The sequence below is a fragment of the Sus scrofa genome, chromosome 9 (assembly GCF_054392235.1).
Source record: "Sus scrofa isolate SSC_HxYL_T2T_F1_AM1 chromosome 9, Sscrofa_HxYL_maternal_Yorkshire_Landrace_v2.0, whole genome shotgun sequence".
Lineage (NCBI taxonomy): Eukaryota > Metazoa > Chordata > Mammalia > Artiodactyla > Suidae > Sus > Sus scrofa.
Window position 1 is genome coordinate 139658869 of NC_139391.1, and position 16122 is coordinate 139674990.

The following is a 16122-nucleotide window of genomic DNA, read 5'->3' on the forward strand; positions in this document are numbered from 1 at the left end:
TCCACATATAAGAGATATCACATAGTATTTGTCTTTCTCTTTCTGACTGACTTCACTTAGTATGAGAATCTCTAGTTTTATCCATGTTGCTGAAAGTGGAATTATTTCATTCTTTTCATGGCTGAGTAGTATTCCATTGTGTACACATACCATGTATTCTTACTCCATTCTTCTGTTGATGGACGTTTAGGTTGTTGCCATGTCTTTGCTACTGTAAATAGGGCTGCTATGAACATGCGGTGCATATATCTTTTTGAATGAAAGTTTTGTCCATATATGTGCCTAGGAGTGGGATTGCTGGATCATATGGTAGTTCTAGATTTAGTTTTCTGAGGAACCTCCATACTGTTCTCCATAGTGGTTGTACCGATTTACACTCCCACCAACAGTGAAGGAGGGTTTCCTTTTTCCCAGATCCTCTCTAGCATCTGTTATGTGTGGACTTATTCATGATGGCCATTCTGACTGGTGTGAGGTGGTACCTCATTGTAGTTTTGATTTGCATTTCTCTAATAATTAGCGATGTTAAGCCTTTTTTCTTGTGCCTGCTGGCCATCCCGTATGTCTTCTTCAGAGAAATATCTATTTAGGCCTACTGCTCATTTTTCCACTGGGTTGTTTGTTGTTGTTGTTGAGTTGTATGAGTTGTTTGTATATTTTGGAGATTAAGCCCTTGTCAATTGCATCATTTGCAACTATTTTCTCCTATTCTGTAGGTTGTCTTTTTTTTTTAATGGTTTCCTTTGCTGTACAAAACTTGTAAGTTTGATTAGGTCCCATTGGTTAATTTTCATTTTTATTTCTGTTGCCTTGGCAGACTGACCTAAGAAAACATTTGTATGGTTGATGTCATAGCATGTTTTGCCTTTGTTCTCTCCTAGGAGTTTGATGGTGCCATGCCTTACGTTTAAGTCTTAACCCACTTTGAGTTTATGCTTGTGCATGGTGTGATTTACATGCAGCTGACCAGGTTTCCCAGCACTACTTGCTGAAGAGACTATCCTTTCCCCATTTTATATTCTTGCCTCCTTTGTCAAAGATTAATTGACCATAGGTGTCTGGGTTATTTCTTGGCTCTCTATTCTGTTCCATTGATCCATATGTCTGTCTTTGTACCAGTACCGCAGTGTCTTGATTACTGTAGCTTTGTAATAGTGTCTGGGACAGTTAAGCCTTCTGCTTTTTTTTTTTTTTTTCCCAAGATTGCTTTATCAATGCTGGGTCTTTTATGGTTCTTTTTTTTTTTTTTTTTTTTTTTTTTGTCTTTTTAGGGCTATACCTGCTGCATATGTAAGTTCCCAGGCGAGGTGTCTAATCAGAGGTGCAGCTGCCAGCCTACACCACAGCCACAGCAACACAGGATCTGAGCTGCATCTGCAACCTACACCACAGTTCACGAAGCTGGATCCTTAACCCACTGAGTGAGGCCAGGGATCGAACCCATATCCTCATGATTCCTAGTTAGGTTCTTTACTGCTGAGGGATGATGGGACCTCCTCCATATAAATTTTTGAACTATTTGTGCTAGTTCTGTGGAAAATGTCATGGGTAATTTGATAGGGATAGTGTTAAATCTGTAGATCCCTTTGGATATACGGCTTCACAGGCAAATTCTGCTGAGAAAAACTTATACCATCTCTCTTAAACTTTTCATCTGTAGCGAGTGTTTTTATTACATAGTCAATTTCATTACTAGTGATTGTTCTATTCAAATTATCTATTTCTTCTTGATTCAGTTTTGGTGGGCTGTATGTTTCTAAAAGTCACACGTTTCTTCTGGGTTGTCAAATTTGTTGGCATGTAATTGTTCATAGTATTCTTTGATGGTTTTTTGTATTTCTGCAGAATCCATTGAGATTTCTCCGTTTTCATTTCTTATTTTGTTTATTTAGGTTCTCTCTCTCTTCTTCTTGGTGAGTCTGGCCAGAGGTTTCTTAATTTTGTTTACCATTTCAAAGAACCAGCTCTTGGTTTTACTGATTTCTTTCTATTGTTTTTTGAATCTCTATTTATTGATTTCCTCTCTGATCTTTATGATTTCCTTCCTTCTGCTGACTTGAGATTTTGTTTGTTCTTCTTTTTCTAATTCTTTTAGATGGTAGGTTAGATTGTTGATTTGAAATTTTTCTTGTTTTTTGAGGAAAGCCTGTATTGTTATGAACTTCCTTCTAAGAACTGCTTTTGGGACATCCCATAGATTTTGTATAGTCGTGTTTTCACTGTCATTTGTCTAAAGGTATTTTTAATTTCCTTGTTGACCCATTAGTTTTTTAGTAGCATGTTTTTTAGTCTCCAGGTAGTCAGTTTTTTCTCATTTCATTTCCTGTGGTTGATTTCTAGTTTCATGCTATTGTGGTTAGAGAAAATGCTTGAAATAATTTCTGTACTCTTAAGTGTGCTGAGATTAGTTTTGTGCCCTGGTATATAGTCAATCCTAGAGGTTGTTCCATCTGTACTTGAAAAGAATGTATAGTCTGCGTTTTTTGGATATAATGTCCTCACACATCAATTAGGTCTAACTGTTCTATTGTGTCATGTGGGATCTCTGTTGCCTTACTGATTTTATGTCCAGAAGATCTGTCCACTGATGAGAGTGGGAGGTTAAAATCTCCTACTATTATTGTATTCCTTTCATGTCTGTTAACATTTGTTGTATATATTTGGGTGCTCCTGTATCAGGGGTATCTGTATTGACGAGTGTAATATGCTCTTCTTGAATTGATCCTTTTATCATTAAATTGTGTCTTCTTTATCTTTCTTTATGGCCTTTTCTTTAAAGTCTATTTTGTCTGATATGAGTATTGTGACTCCCATTTTCCTGTCGTTTCTATTTGCGCGAAATATCTTTTCCCTTCACCTCACTTTCAATTTATATGTGTCCTTTGTCCTAAAGTTTCCCTCTTGTAGGCAGCATATTGTAGGCTCTTGTTTTTTTTATCCAGTCTGCCACTCTATGTCTTTTGATTAGAGCATTCAGTCCATTGACATTTAAAGTAATTATTGATAAATATATATTTATTCCCATTTTAAACCTTGTTTTCCAGTTGACTCTATATTTCTCCTTTGTTTCTTTCTTTTTTCCTTTTTTGGTTGGATGATTTCCTTTTATTTTATGTTTGTGTCCTCTTCTTTTTTATTTTTGTGACTGTATTGTTTGGTTTTGATTTGTGGTTGCCCTGATTTTGGCCTGATAGTTACACAGGCCAAACACATTCAAAAAAAAAAAAAGAACCCTAGATTTTCTTACTCTCCTTCCCCACACTTTATGATCTTGAAGTCCTTTTTTCCATCTCACGCTTATCCTTTTACGGTTCCTTATGTTTACCATTGCTTTCACAAAAACGTCTTGCCCTTTTTGGAAGTCGGAGGTCTTCTGAGTGTTCAGTAGGCGTCCGAGCGAATCCTTCTTTTGCGTGTTTGTGGCAGAAGATGAGCGCCACGTCTTACTCCTCTGTCATCTTGATCCTGCTCCCTTTTTGTGTTACATAATGGTACTAATTTACATTTAAAGACAGAAGCAGTGTAAGATATTTTTCTAAAAACACAACCTGACTATTTTGGTAGGACTACATTTCACTTTCGCTGTTTCTCACATTTTTGTATTACATGCATTGTTTCTAGCATTCCATGTAAACACTTCACCAACCCAGTTGATATCCCTGCATTGATTCAGGTCTGATGACTTCTTTTCTGTACATCAATGTGATATTATAATGAGTTTATTTGAATGTTTTGTGCAGACAGCACGAGTTCCAGTGATACCTATATAGCCGTGATTGGCAAGCAATTAAAATATTATTTTAATTGTAACACAAATTATTTTTCTAGCTTAAGAAAATAAGAGTGGAGGGAGTTCCCTTCTTGGCTCAGCAGTTAACTAATCCGACTAGGATCCATGAGGATGCGGGTTCGATCCCTGGCCTTCTTCAGCAGGTTAAGGATCCAATGTTGCCGTCAGCTGTGGTGTAGGTCGCAGACGTGGCTTGGATCTGGCTGTGGTGTAGGCCCACAGCTGTAGGTCTGATTCACCCCCTAGCCTGGGAACCTCCATATGCCGTGGGTGCAGTCCTAAAAAAAGCAAAAAAGAAAGGAAGGAAGGAAGAAAGAAAGAGAGAGAGAGGACAAGTTTTTAAATTCAAGATGAAGTCATACTAGTGATGCAGAATTGCAATGTAGGTGCTTTGACGAATCACTAAAAAAAGATTGGAAAATGTATATTGCAAATTTCACAATGAATGGCCATTGTAATTTGCTGACTGAAGCAAAATGAGACTGTTGTATAAAAATTTCTTAGAGATAATAAAGTGTAACATTTTAAGAGACTTTTTAGAAAACATGTAGTGAATATAGGAGTTCCCGTCGTGGCTCAGTGGTTAACGAATCTGACTAGGAACCATGAGATTGTGGGTTCGATCCCTGGCCTTGCTCAGTGGGTTAAGGATCTGGTATTGCTGTGGCTGTGGTGTAGGCTGGCGGATACAGTTCCGATTGGACCCCTAGCCTGAGAACCTCCATATGCCGTGGGAGCGGCACAAGAAATGGCAAAAAGACAAACAAAATAAAAGAAAAAGAAAATATGTAGTGAATTTAATGCATTTCTCTAATATTTAAAAAAAAAAACTGATGAAATTAGTTACCTGAAATCAGAATTAAACATCCAAGAATCTTTTTTGTCCTCTTTGTAGAGAAGTTATTTTTTCCTTTTTTTACAGCTTTGAGGTGTAATTAAAATACCAAAAAACCGCACACATTTATTGTACACAATTTAATTTGTTGAGTTTGAACATGTGAATTACCTGTGATGCCGTTACTAAAAAAACAAGGTAATAAACACCTCTCACCTCCCACAGTTCCCTGTGTCCCTTTGCCGTGTGTGTGTGTGAGTGTGTGCGTGTGAGTGTCTGTGTGTGAGTGTGTGGACACAACATGAGATCTACACTCTTGACAAAACTGAAAGTGCACGACACCGTTTTGCTCACTATAGGCAGTGTGCCGCACAGCAGCTCTCTGCCACTTCTTCGTCTTACGTAACTGTCACTTTTCACCAGTTGAACAGGAACTCCCCATTTTCCCTCCTCCAACCCTCCAGCAGCCAGTATTCTTCGTCCTACCTCTGTAAATTCGACTAGTTTGGCGAGCACGTTCAAGTAGAATCATGCAGTACTTGTCCTGCTGTAACCGACTTATTTCACTTAGCATAGTGTCCTCCAGGTCTATCCATCTTATCCTGAAGTTTTAAGACTATTAATAAGATCTGAGCTTATCACTTTGGCCAGACATAAAATTGCTCTGATTTTCACATACACACACACACACGCACATACATTTTTAAATAGAGAGATAGTAAAAGAAACTATTATTTCAGTTACAGCATTTTTTATTAGAAAATTATGAAGAAAATACCAAAAAAAGATATTTTACAAAAAGATAAGAACTCCAATTAAGCCACCCAAATTATTGCTTATAAAATACACAATCTTTTTAACAATATCAAAGATCAGTTAATTCAAAATGTGAAAAACAATGCAAGTTTTTTTAGGGGGTTAGCTTTAAGTGAGTCACAAGATATAAAAGCTATGCCGCGGGAGTGGCCCAAGAAATAGCAACAACAACAACAAAAGACAAAAAGACAAAAGACAAAAAAAAAAAAAAAAAGATATAAAAGGCACTATAGTATAATTAGTACTTTGAATAGGTTTGGTTACCAAGGACTTACTTTACAAGGAAATACTATCCATTCATGGCCTAAAATATCAAACTCATGGGTTAGGTATTTTTCAATATTTTATGTCTATCAAAGAAGAATTTTGGCTCGATGTTAAAAAGTAATTTCTAACACATCAAACATTTTTCCAACTATGTTAGGTCAAAAACACTGATTTATTGGAATTTTTTTAAAAGGAACTGATGTTTCCTTTATGTCTTTTTTCACTGTATGATACATCTTACAAATATTTATGCTTAGAGTTCGGAAGCAGACTCCATGAAATTTGTCGTGGATACAGCTGATAAAGTCATTCAGCATATATATGCTAAGACAATGAACCATCACAAGTGAACAGAACTGCCGAAAGAAAGAAAAGACAATGAGTGTAATGGCCTCGTGATTTCTTTGCCAATGCTCTTCAGTTAAGTTGTGAAAATTTTACAAATATATCACATACTGTCAACTCCAAGATTTTCTTGAAAAGAAAGGATTATTGGCCAAATATCCAGTAATCAAAGGCAGCAAATGGCAGTGCGATTTACATTTTCACACTAATATCACACTGCAGATGGGTGAGCTAATATTGAAACTTCAAGGAAAGGAAAAGCTTATCTGTGACCTAGCTCGAAAGATGGAAGATGTGTACTTGAAACTGAAACATTTTGTACTATGATCAATTAATAATGATCGTACAGTATTCTTATATAGGTCGATATGAAGATTCTACTGTTGTGGGTAGCGTTATGTCAACTCCCTGTAAAAACTACGAGAAAGAATGAAGAAAATACGCATAGAGTTGCTTTTCAATCTGTCAATACCATTTCAAGTTCAATGTTAATAATACTGAGTTAACACAAGAATTAATGAATTTGCCTGACTTAGATTTGAAAGTGATCACTTCTGCTTTGAAGTCAAAGCAGTTATTTATTTATTTTGTCTTTTGTCTTTTTAGGGCTGCACCCGCAGCATACGGAGGTTCCCAGGCTAAGGGTCCAATCGGAGCTGTTGCTGCCGGCCTACACCACAGCCACAGCCACATCAGATCTGAGCCGCGTCTGAGACCTACACCACAGCTCACAGCAACGCCAGATCCTCAACCCACTGAGCGAGGCCAGGGATAGAACCCGCAACCTCATGGTTCCCAGTCGGATTCGTGTCTGCTGCACCATGATGGGAACTCCAAAGCAATTATTTTTTAGAAGACAAACCAGCTTTGTCAAAGTCGATGCACGTATGAAGGAAGAAGGATTTCTCAGTCATGGGAGAAATTCAAGTGTGTTTGGAACACTCTAAGTGTGGGAATGTATTTTCCAGCTGTGAATTATATGAAATCATACACGTCACTTATTCCTCATCAAAACTGAGCACCCGCATTTGGTGTGCTACACACTTAGTAAGAAGAAAACAGCCTAAAATATCCCATTAATATGTTTCATATTGGGACTTTCCATTGTAGCTCCGTGGGTTAAGAGCTCACCAAGTATCCCTGAGGACGCAGGTTTGATCCCTCACCTCGCTCAGTGGGTTAAGGTTCCAGCGTTGTTGCAAGCTGTGGTGTAGGTCACAGATGCAGTTCGGATCTGGTGTTGCTGTGGCTGTGGCCAGAAGCTGCAGCTCTGTTTTGACCCCTATCCCTGGAACTTCCATAGGCTGCAGGTGCAGCCCTAAAAAAAAAAAAAAAAAAACGTTTTATATTGACTACATGATTAAGCGTGCAGTGTTATATAAAGCATATTATGAAACTTAATATACCTACTTATTTTCACTTTTTTAATATGGCTACAAGAAAGTTTTAAACTACATATGTGGCCTATAGTATATTTCCATCAGACTGTGCTGGCCTGGAGGAGTCTGCACAGTGTCTCCTCAATACATACTGCATGTAGGTGCCTCAAAGGGCCGGAAGAGGAGGAAGCCAGCCTGGGCGGATGGCAGGTGCCCTGACTGCTGGGGGAGCTTTTAGCCCTGTTAGGTAAATAAGTGTTTGTCAGTGCTTGCCATTGTCTTTCTGCTCTTTCCTCTTTTAAACACAAAAAGAAAAGAAAGAGGAAGGTCATTTCTGGAAGCTTAAAGTCAGATTTCCTCTGGAAGTCTAGCTGGCCAGTTAACCACGTCAGTCTATTCAGTGAAATAGAATGCCCTTTCTCTAGTAACTGTAAGTAAATAGCTATAGGTTTTTGACCCTAGATCTATCAGAAGCACCAAGGCAGAGAAAGCGAGAAACTCTGAGCTTCTCAAACCTTTTTTTTTTTTTTGGGCTGCACCCACAGCATATGGAGGTTCTCAGGTTAGGGGTCAAATCAGAGCAGCGACTGCCAGTCTATGCCACAGCCACAGGAACACCAGATCTGAGCCACACCTGCTACCTACATCACAGCTCACAGCAACACCAGATCCTTAACCCACTGAGTGAGGCCAGGGATTGAACCTGCATCCTCATGGATGCTAGTCAGATTCATTTCCACTGAGCCACAATGGGAACTCATCAAACCCTTTCGATGAGCTGGGACTTTTTCTCACTTGCCAAATGAGAAAAGTGGGATTAGATGAAGAAGTGATTAGGGCTAACATTGAAGATTAATGGGAGAAGGATATTTAATTTGCCCTTATGTATTTTTTATTTCTTTACATGTTTCTCTAAAATATACAAGAATCAAACACAATGATTAGTGATTAGTCATAACCTAATAATTCATGCTCTTATTTTAATAATCACATTTTAGAGGAAGATCTGTGTAAATGATCAAATTGTTTGCTACTCTGGTATAGTCAGGAAGAGGTTTTGTTTGTTTGGGGGAGATAGGGTGCTTCGGAAAAACAACCCATTTACCTGGTGGCAGATGCATAGAATCCAGACATGGAAACTCGGAGGAAGCAAACACTTGCTGAGCAAGCTTACACACTCAGCCATGGGGCTCCATGTGTCATGATCAGCTCTCTGCCTGGCACAGTGCCCGCCACCATGTAGGCGGGCAGCATCATTTGTTGGATTGAATTATAAAGTGAGGTCATTTCCACAAAGAGGTTTGTGGTCTAATCAGAAGACAGAATGCAACCATGAAAAATTAAATGAATATAATTGGTTTCATTTTCTTGCATTGTTATATTGTGCTTGAATTTGTTTTGTTAATTATAAAAATCTGTGTATAGTTTTGGTCTGTTTGGGGTTTTGTTTTTTAGAAAAAATTGTGGGTACACAGGACACTACAGATATTGAGTATACCACCTGATTTCTCACTCTCCAGATAGTCCCTGTAATGACTTGGAACCATTTTTACCCCACATACATTCCCCTAATTGAAAACCTGCCATAAACTGCCTGCATGCCGGGGCCAGTTAAAACTCATCATTTGAACCAAGTCTGGGCAAGAGGGTGCAGGGTGCCCTGCAGTCTATCTTAGCTGTTTCCCCTGAAAGATGGCTTCTCTCCTGCCTGCCCTCTTGATTGCATTGTTTAAACTTGTGTGTTATCGCTGTCATCTTCCCCACATTGTTAAGTGAAATGCCTTCTACGAAAGTGGAAAAGCCTGTGAACAACACACTTGAACCAAAGAGGCCTAGAAAAACCCCATCACTAAAAAGAGAGTTGAGAGCGAAAAAGCATTTTGAGAGAGGAGAATGAATATAAAAATATAAGCAGGTAGAAAGGACAGTGAAATGTATTGGCTGTTGAACAGCTTGGTTGTTCATATTCACAGATGACTTCATTACATGCAGTTGGTGTTTAAATCCTTTATCTTTATATCAGAAATCCTCCGTGGGTTGTTACACAAATTTCTGAGAGGATTTAGTGATAAATGGGGAAACTGGTTGGGGTCTTAAGAAGTGCTTTTTAATTTTTCTCACTTAGAATCATGGGCTCAAGCTATTTGACATTTCTTCCCTACGCCTCGCCCCCGCCCCCACAGCATGTGGAAGTTCCCTGGCCAGGAGTCAAACCCTTGCCACAGAAGCCACCAAAGACACTGCAGTGACAACACCAGATCCTTAACCTGCTGCAACACAGGGAACTCCTATTTGAAATTTCAGTATCAAAATATTTTCAGGAATAAGTTAGGTTTGTATAACATGGAATGCCTAAGGTCACAGAGTGAAAACAGAATTAGCTGGTGTTATGAACAAATCTATTTGAGTTTTCATTTCTAGAATGGCCTTTCAAACTACAAAGAACTTAATATTTTTATGTTACTTAGAGGTATTTGGCAAATATATGACTCTAGATAATTTCTAAACAGAGCCCAAGGCAGTTCTATGATGTTGAAATGGAGTTGGAATCCTAAATACAATTTTTAAAAATACATTGGAAAATTTTGATATCTTTATAAACTTTTCCAAAAAAAAAAAAAAGAGTGTGGAAATCTTAGCTAGTCCACAGATTATTGTGGCTGCTCCTAGCTGGTTCCTTTATCTCTAGACGTCCCTATCTCTCTCTCTCTCTCCCTGTGGTCAGAACAAAACTCTCAGAATTTTCTAGCAAAACACTAATCATAATAGCTTCTGGATGAGGAAACATCCGTTTCCGGTCTCTTCGTGATGGATTGGAATGCCTCTTTCCAGTGATCAAGTGCCCACCACATTACCAAGTCTCCTTAATGGTCACCATCACTCTGGATCTTGCCCTCTTTTGTATGTTACGTCGTGCTTTTTTCACATCTCCTGGAGTTGACAGACCTTCTTGTGCTCAGTTAGGGACACTCCTCAAAACTGCTTTGGGAGTTCCCCTGCGGCCCAGCAGGTTAAAGATCTGGCATTGTTACTGCAGCAGCTCCAGCTGCTGCTGTGGTGTGGATTTGATCCCTGGCCGAGGAATTTCCACTTGCCAGGGTGCAACCAAAAAAAGAGTGCTTTGTTCTGTTCAGGTCTCTTGACCTCTTGGTCACATGTAAAACAGGGACATATCTCCATGGAGCTTTAAGCCCACTTCCAAGCCCAGGATAATGTTTGTTAAATGAATAAATTAATATGACATTATCTGCTTGGATAACTATTGCCAATCTTGAGAGACTTCGAATCTAAGGGGAATTCCTATCTTTAATCATATGATGAACCTGAAATGTCCTCCTATAAAACAAAATAAAATATAAGATGCAAATTGAGCACGAAAGTAAAAGAAATCCTTAAAATAACAAGAAAACAGAGTAATGAACTGTATTCACCCCAGGCTGCCTAGAGGGATTTTTCCAAATGATCAAGCAGCGTTTTTGGTTTCAAGGACCGCAAAGAGGAGAAGAATAAGACCCCCCCCCCATTAATGTGGGATTGGAACCAAGACCTCCAGAGAGCACTCTTGGTGGCATCATAAAGGCTCTCTGCTTGGTGAAGGAGAATCAGAAAAAAACATCCTCTATTCCTAGTACGTATGGAGGTTGAATACATCATTTATTGCTGCCCTTTCTGAAAACCAACTAAAATTAGAGCAAAGAGAATTTTTAATGAACAAACTGTAAGAATGATGAGTGAAGGAGAGAATCATTAATGAGAAAATACTGGAAGTTTGAAAACATATGGAAAAGTGGTATCTGACTCAGGAGATCCTTAGAAGACTTGAGTCCTAAACCAACAGCTCGGATCTGGCATTGCTGTGGCTCTGGCATAGGCCTGCAGCAACAGCTCTGATTAGACCCCTAGCCTGGGAACCTCCATATGCCGTGGGTATGGCCCTAAAAGGACAAAAGACCAAAAAAAAAAAAAAAAAAAGTAAAACAGTGTAATAACCTTAACCAATGAGGTGAAGATTTATACACTGAAAGCCACAAAACATTGACAAAGGAAACTGAAGATGATTCAAAGAAATGGAAAGATATCTCATGCTCTGGATTGGAATTAAACTGGCCAACTAACTACCCAAAGCACTCTATAAATTTAATGCAATCCCTATCAAAACATGCAGGATCTTTTTCTCAGTACTAAAGCAAATAATCCTAAAATGTGTATGAAACCACATAAAACCCCAAATTGCCAAAACAGTCCTGCAAAGCTGGATGTATAACCCTCCCAGTCTTCAGGCTATACTACAAACCTACAATAATCGAAATAGTGTGGTATTAACACAAAAATAGATACATGGATCAATGGAACATAAGAGAGAGCCCAGAAATAAACCCAGGCATTTATGATCAATTAATCTATAACAAAGAAGGCAAGAATATACAGTGGATAAAATACAGTCTCTTTAACAAATGTTTTTGGGAAAGCTGGATAGCTATATTTAAAACAATTAACTTAGAATATCCCCTCACACCATATATAACAATAAACAAAATGGTGTAAAGACTTAAATGTAAGCCATGACACCATAAAACTTAGGTGAAACACTCTGACATAAATTGTAGCAATGTTTTCTTAGGTCATTTTCCCAAGGCAAAAGAAATAAAAGCAAAAATAAACAAATGGGACCTAATTAAAAGCTTTTGCACAGTGAAACCATCAGTGAAACCGAAAGACAACCTACTGACTGGGAGAAAACACTTGCCAATGATGTGACCAAGAAAAGGTTGATATCCAAAATGCATAAACAGGTCATACAACTCAACATCAAAAAAGCCAGTCAAAAATGGGCAGAAGACTTGAACAGATATTTTTCCAAAGAAGACATAAAAATGGCCTGTTAACAGGCACACAAAAAGATGCTCAACATCATTAATTATTTGAGAAATACAAATCAAAACTGCAATGAGCTATCACTTCACATCTGTCAGAATGGCTATCATCAAAAAGTCTGCAAATAGCAAAATGGTGAGGATGTAGAGAAAAGGGAATACCTTGTACACAGCTGGTGGGAATGCAAATTTGAGTAACCAGTACGGAAAACGAGAGGTTTCCTAAAAATCTAAAAATAGAACTACCATATGATCCAGCAATTCCACTTCTTGGTATATATCTGGAAAAAACAAAAACATTAATCCAAAGAGATACATGCACCCAAGTGTTCATAGCAGCATTATTTACAATAGCCAAAACATGGAAGCAACCCAAGTGCCCATCAACAGATGAATGGTTTAAGAAGACGTAGTATTTATATAATAGAATATTACTCAGTCATAAAAAATAATGAAATATTGCTATTTGCAGCAACATGGATGGACCTAGAGAATATTATGAGTGGTGAAATAAGTCAGACTGAGAAAGACAAGTACTTTATGATATCATTCATGTGTAAAATCTAAAAAATAATACAAATTAATGTATATACAAAACAGAAAGATTCACAGACATAGAAAACAACTTTATGGTTACCAGAAGGGAGTGGGAGAATGAGAAGGACAAATTAGGGGTATGAGATTAACAGATACAAAGAACTACAATAAAATGGAGGGTTTTTTTTTTAATGAGATGATTAGTTGAAGATCAAATTTGGAGAGGCAATCCCAAATTTGAAGATTTCCAAATTTCCACCCTGTCCTCCTTGTCCCATCCTGCATATGGTGAGAGACTGTCCCTTCTAAACAGCAACAAGATGACTGGAGATTTAGTGGCTGAAAGATATGAAATGGGAGGTCTCTAGACAGTCACACACCAGCCCTCACTTAGGGCAGGTGCATCATCCTGAAAATTGGGACACAAATTGAATGCTGGCCCAGCTCAGTTCTCCCACTAGTTCCCAGTTATAGGCAGCTAGGACTAAACACACTAGGAAGAAAAATGGAAAAGCCGAGGCCACTGGCAAAACCAAGAGTAAAGATCTAAAGATCTAAACATTCTGATGCCAGGGGTGCCCCAAAGACACATCCCATTTCTACTCCCACAGTGGAGACCACAGTTGACAAATCAAAGCCTCTCTCTCTAAGCTTACAGTTAGCTTGCTAGTGCCCCACTCATAAATATCAAGGGTCATCAGATATAAAAGAAAGCCTCTACCAAGAAAGACAGAGACCAAAACAACAATAGCAACAACAAAAATGGGGAAAAAAAGCAGCCTGGAGGAAATGGAGATCATGCAAGAAGAAAAAATTTTCTGTAAAGCACAATCAGCAATATCATCAGAGAAATCAAAGAAAACATTATGTCCAAAAAACAAAAATAGAATGCAAAAAAAAAAAAACACACAAAAAGACTGAAAAACAGAAACAACATTTAGAAAACAAAAAGTACTCTGGAAATAAAAAAACATTCTAGTAGAAATTAAAAATGTAATAAAAGAGTTGAAAGTCACCCAGAATAGAGTGAAAACACAAGATGAAAATATTATTGAAAAGATAAAGCCAGAGGACTAGTTTCAAAATTCAATATCTGAAGAACAAAATAATTCAAGATATTTCCCCCCAAAATGGGCAGATACATGTTTCCAGAAAGAAGGGACGTACTGAGAATCCAGCATTATAGCTGAACACAACCCAGAAAAGGCACATCAAGTCTTTTCAGAACACCAAGCAATTAATAAAATATCCAAAAAAAAAAAAAAAAAAAAAAAAGAAAATATCCTACAATTTTCCAGGGAGAGAAGATGTCACGTCCAAAGCTCAGAAATTGTAATAGCTTTGAATTTCTTAACAGCAACACTGGGGCCTAAATGACAATAAAGCAATGCCTTCAAAATTGTAAAAGAAACCAACTTACAATCAATAGTTCTATTCTTAGCTGAACTAAGTGTGAGAGTGGAATCAAGACAATTTCAAACATATAAGGTATGAAAAAGTTTGCCTCTAGAAAATTGATTCTCAGAAAGCTGGAGAAAGATGTGCTTGTTACAAATGAGGGAGTAAACCAAGAAAGAGGCAGATACAGGAAACGGAATCCAACGCAAGAGAGGAGACAAGAATCTCAGGATGAGCGTGAAGGGAGAGCTTAAGCTGAGAGCTGAGCTTCAGGCACCAGGGCGACCAGTCTAGACAGGAGCAGATTCGAGGGCCCTGAGAGATGTTTCTCCAGAAAGATGAAGTTGATGGAGTGTCTTGAGAGAAGAGTTCAGCGATGGCGGAGACTTTAGGATTTAATCAATGAAATGCAGAAGAAAACTCAAGGTTAAGGTTATAGCTCCAGAGAAGATGAAAAAAATAAGGAGTTCCTGTCATGGCTCAGAGGAAATGAATCTGACTAGCATCTAAGAGGACACAGGTTCAATCCCTGGCCTCGCTCAGTGGGTTAAGGATCTGGCATTGCTGTGAGCTGTGGTGTAGACTGTAGATGTGGCTCAGATCCTGCGTTGCTGTGGCTGGGGTGTAGGCCAGCTGCCACAGCTCTGATATGACGCATAGCCTGGGAACCTCCATGTGCCGCGGGAGCAGCCATGAAGAGACCCAAAAAAAAAAAAAAAAAAAAAAAATCAGGAAAGGAAAAACATTATAGTTGCTTGTCTCTCATGTAAGAAGAGTTTGTATGGTTATAAAATAACTAATGCAGAATATAGATCACATAGGCCAATATAACTTGCAAAATGAACAGCTTACCGTCTTTGCTGGAATTAACTCATTTGAGACCAGAAGAGTGAATATGGGATAATGGAGAAGGCGAAGCGAAAGACAGATAAACCTCGCCACCAGCAAGGGGAACTTGAATAAGGACTGAAATGAAACATCTGCAAGTGGCACCGTGGACACGTTATTTAGAGATAGGCAGGTAAATACCGATAGAATTAGGTAGAAGAGAGTAAAGTGGGCTGATCTAAAGAGGAGAAATAAGAGAAAAGGTATGCTTTTTTTATTGCGTGTTTTTTTTTTTTTATCCCTTTTTGGTAATAAGCTCTATGAAATACCAAGAATCTTTAAACTAAGTAGAGATATATTTAGATAAATTCTGTGTATGTTTATATGTACAGAAACATGTATGCCTATGTATTTACAAATGTACATATTTGTGTGCAGCTTAATCAATCTATTTCAACTTCTGTCAGCTTATATACAAAGATTTCTATTTGGACTTTGGGTCTTGTGGTGTAGGGAACCAAAAAAAAAGTTTCTTTAGAGTACTTGATTATACACCTGCCCTCATAAGGGTATGGAATAAGAATTTTGATTTTGGAAGATTTTTCCTATTGTTATATTTTGGAAGATTTTGCTTCCCGACGTAGCCCATGCTACTAGCACAGTGTTGGCACATAATAAGCACCCGCTAAATATTTGCTGATTGAGTGGATAATGTATGAAGATAGAATTAAATTATTGGAACATACAAACATGTAAGACAAAAGGGAAAATCCTTGTATGTAGACCTTGTTAAAATCAACATACTTTTTAAAATTTTAAAGTTAACTTCTAAAATAATTGAAATAGAATGTAAAGCTTCCAAATTAGTATGAGGAAAAAAATGAGTTAAGAAAAATAACCAATCTAAAAGAATGAAATAAAAGAAAGATAGTAGAAAAAGTAGGACAAATAGAAAACATGAAATAAGATGGTAGAAATAAATCCAAGTGGGTAAGTAATCATAATAAATGTAAGTGGACTGAAAACTTACACCTAAAGGGCAGAGATAATTAA